This window comes from Papaver somniferum, unplaced genomic scaffold, assembly GCF_003573695.1.
Source record: "Papaver somniferum cultivar HN1 unplaced genomic scaffold, ASM357369v1 unplaced-scaffold_133, whole genome shotgun sequence".
In the NCBI taxonomy this organism is placed as follows: Eukaryota; Viridiplantae; Streptophyta; class Magnoliopsida; order Ranunculales; family Papaveraceae; genus Papaver; species Papaver somniferum.
The window spans coordinates 16,161,745-16,166,059 of NW_020622492.1; the positions used below are offsets into that span (position 1 = coordinate 16,161,745).

The window sequence follows — 4,315 nt, forward strand, 5'->3', positions numbered from 1 at the left end:
AAATTTAGGCCCCAAATTATTAAAAGACGTTCATACCCTTATGTATATTGTCAGGCCCTAATTAATAAAATTCAAATTTAGGCCCAAATTATTAAAATATGGTAAAATGATAACCCCACCACCACCGCCTCACACCACCACCTCTGACCACCAACCGTCGTCGCCAACCACCACCTACTAACACATCCATATGACATGTGTAACGAAAAGTTACATATCCATATGATATATGTAACGAGAAGTTACACATTCGTATGACATGTGTAACCAAAAGTTACACATTCATATGTCATGAAACAGTTAATATGGGCATATGGCATGTGTAATTAAAAGTTACACATGCATATGACATGTGTATTTTGAAGTTACACATCCATAGTAAATGTGTATCCATAAGTTACACATCTGTATTCAGTTGTTATCAAAACAATAATTTCATTTACAAAAAATTCTTTGTTTATCAATTGTTTTGGAACACAATAAACGATCTAAAACACGAAATACGTATAACGAAATCCAAGAAATAAGCAACGAGATCTTCTAATAAAATAAAAATGTTCTCTTCCCTTCTTATCTTCCTCCATTCCAAAATGCTTGTGTATCTGCAACAAAATAAATATACACGAGTTAGGTTGGATGAAAAAAATCTATAGAAGCAAAATTATAGAACAATTACAAGGCGAATAACAAAGATCATACAAAGACACTTGATGACTTATCTAAGCAAGTGTAATTAGGAGTTACACATACTCTGTGTAGTGTAACTGAGAGTTACGCATGCATCTTCTAATAATATGACGTGTACTCAGTAGTTACACATCCATAAAAGCTTGTGTACTTATGGTGAAAAATACACTAACAGAACAAATCCAATGCCTAGAGCACAATATCCATTCGTCTGGTTAAACTAGCAGGATTCACCTTATATCGCTATATCCAATGCCTAAAGCTCATAAAAGACGAACATGGAGCACAATATCTTATAAAGTTCATATAAACATAAGAATATACACAAAAGAACTTCAGCACTGTAATAAGATGAGTTTATGGGTTATAGGATATACCTTTTCAATAAATAATAAGCGAACCATGTTCTCAATGTCCGCAACGATGCTTCAGATTGACCATCTACGGTCCCAGGTTTACCAGTCAGTCAGTTTCATGGTAAGAAAATAAATTAGAATTATAGTACATCATATATTACAGCAAGAGGACTGCGAGCATCAATCCACAACTGAAACCTAAAGAAAATTTAACTGAAACTTACCAATGGCAACTTTCGTCAATCCAGGAAGATCCATCAGGGTCAAATTCACAACTGGGAAGGTTCGAAAAACAACAGAAGAGATGAGCCAGATGACCAAAGAAGCAACAGCTACAAACTCGTAATCATTTTAGGTATTCAAACTTAAGGCACCACTTTACACGAGATAATCTTACCATTCGGAGAGTAAATACTAAGATGAATAGAAAAACTAGAAATTCCATTGCCACGTCCTATCTCTCGATCAGTCTCATCTCCAATCTCCTTCCTCACAACAGCTGACACACATATGATACAAAACAAATTAATAAAAAATCGAACAGTGAAACAAATATCATAACTACCTAACCAACATTTGTGTTTGGAGATCTAGTGAATTTGCCAAAATCAATGAATCTCTTTCTAGGAAGATGCATAAATTTAATCAGCAGTTACACATCCATAAAAAAAGCTTGTGTACCCATGTAATCTTTCCTTGCAAGGTTTTTTCGTTTTAGCATGTGTAATTACGAGTTACACATGCATATGAAAAGTGTAATTAGAAGTTACACATGCATATGATTTGTGTAATTACGAGTTACACGTGCATCTGACTAGTGTAACTAGGAATTACACATGTATGTGACTGGTGTACTAATTAAGGGATACACACCAAAAATATGGCTAAAGTACTCGGCAATTACACATGCATCATACCTTAAATCTAGTTTCACTTTGGCTAGTGTACCTTAAATTTATACACATCAAAATATCCAATCATGATAAGTTAGGTATTCCTCTAACCAATTAATTTTAAGATGCCTGCATATGATGTTTAAGCAGAGAGATGGACATATAATTGTATCATACCTGCCTTCACCTTTTCACAAAAGAAGAATTTTCATATCCTCATCTTGCACAATTAGCTTTCTTTTGTTATCAAACTCCAATATATTCAGGATTTTGTATTCCCTGCAATTGACATTTGATAACAAATACAATAAATCAATACAACAGACACACATGAACCAATGCCAAAAGAAAATTGGAAATGAACATTGTTTACTATTTACCTTTCTCCAAGGTTTCCTGAGGGATATCTTTCTCTGATATCAACAGTTGATTGGGTTCTTTTACAGTGTCATCCAACTTAATGTGTAACTATGAGTTACCGAGGCAACTGAATAGTGTAACTTGGGGATATACATACATCTGAGTTGTGTAACTACGAGTTACACATGCATATAATTAGTAAATTATAATGAATGAAACTCATCATTCAAGTTTCAAACCAAACAAACACCGCAGATTATATTGCATCTGACTAGTGTAACTATGGATTATACATGTACATGACTGGTGTACTAATTATGGGATACAAACCAAAATATAACAACTATACATCCAATTATTATGTGTAACTAGCAGCTACACATCCAATTATCCTACAATTCATATGTAAAAAATAGAAACGTGAACGTAAACAACTAAAATGCTAAGGAAATGATGATCTAGCAATCCACATACCACTCTCATTAGCTCTAACAATCCAACACATAACACCACCAACAAAATCTTATAACAACAGATTCCTGAAACCCAACTGAGTTGATTTAATTCAGTGAAATCGCTAACAACTTAACTACATATCACTTCTTAATCAACTTAAAATCCAAAATATAATTTTTGTCAATCATACCACTAACAGTGCAACTACTTATGCATGCTTAATCAACTCCATAACTACAAAAATATAAACTAATTCATTCCCACAACAGCAAAGTTCAAGAAATACTACAGAAGCTAATTCACATCAGACACGCTAGCCAAAAAGTAAAGTTCACGTACTACATCATCCACTAAAAATTGAACATCATCCACTAAAAATGTGAGTGGAAGAGAAATGAAAAAACAAACCTATTGTTATCATCTTTCATACAGTCCAGTTAATGATGAGTTTGTTTTGTCCCATCTTTTTAACGAGCTTCTTCTTGATCACAGTGAATGGTGAGAAGGCTGCATAACGTCAAGCCAAAATAAAAACAAATTAGTATTCTTAACTTGCGCATAACTTAAACAAATTTCATTTGAACATATAGAGGGTTAAATTAGATAGAAAATCAAAAGTTGACCAAAATTAAATCGATTGAAGGGTAATAAAGAATAAAGTATCCTGAGTTCAAATATGAACTTATCTTTTCAATAATAATTACAGATTCAGAGATAAGTTAAATCTCACTCAAGAACCCTAGAAAGAAATTAATTGAAATTTTCTCGAAATTTCCATCTCAAAAGAGAGATTAAGATGATACACAAATAGATCTAAGCTCCGACTATGATTTGAATAATCGATATAATATAGATCTGAAAAATCTTCAATATATTATTGCGAATTCAAGATCTGATGGAAGAACAACCGAAATTAAAATGAAAGCCTAAATCGAATGAAACAAAAATGTAATAAAAACCATATAACTACCTCAATTTCAAGTTTATCGCCCTTTTTACTTTCTTTTACGGTCTTTATCAAATCTCTTTCTTCAATTTATGTGGTTTATGAACTGAAATCATTTGTAAACCCTTAGTGTGTTATCAGATCTTGGAGACCGATAAATGAAGACGACTTATTTGCTTCTTCATTTCTGCTATTTTGGAGGAGTTGTTTCTTTATTGAAGAGCTCGATCGAGGGGGTTAGGGAGAATGAAAGAGAGAGAGAGAAGTTTCAAAGAATGATTTGGTTTAGTTTCTCCGGAGAGAGAAAGGGAAAAAGAAATAAAAATTGAAAATGAAAATATCTCCAGTGACTTTTGCTTATAAATGGGTAGTTTAGGTAATATAAAAATTCCAGATCTAAAAATTTTATTGGTAAGCCCGATAATTAAAAGTTATGGGCCTAAAAATATCAAAAAGTGAACGTATGGAGTTGATAGTGAAAGATCCATTTTGTGGGGCTTCTATATGTTGAACCCATATAATAAGGGGGTCCTAGTATTTTTCACAATACCAATATCCAAGGATCAATCAATTTCCAATCAACAACCAAAGGTTGGATTTCATAATTGATCGATACA

At 32.8% G+C, this 4,315-nt stretch overlaps 1 long non-coding RNA gene across 2 annotated transcripts; it reads right to left on the reverse strand.

Moving 5' to 3' along the window:
- Nucleotides 1–397: 397 nt before the first annotated feature.
- On the reverse strand, nt 398–3,974 carry LOC113333805. Of its 2 annotated transcripts, XR_003352373.1 has the most exons (8): nt 3,723–3,974; nt 3,161–3,259; nt 2,317–2,468; nt 2,114–2,215; nt 1,441–1,542; nt 1,268–1,318; nt 1,065–1,128; nt 398–602 (listed from the first exon to the last, which is right to left on the reverse strand). It is a non-coding gene; the product is annotated as an uncharacterized LOC113333805 (long non-coding RNA). The 2 variants fall into 2 exon arrangements; XR_003352374.1 differs by lacking the exon at nt 2,317–2,468.
- Between the last annotated feature and the right edge of the window lie 341 nt (nt 3,975–4,315).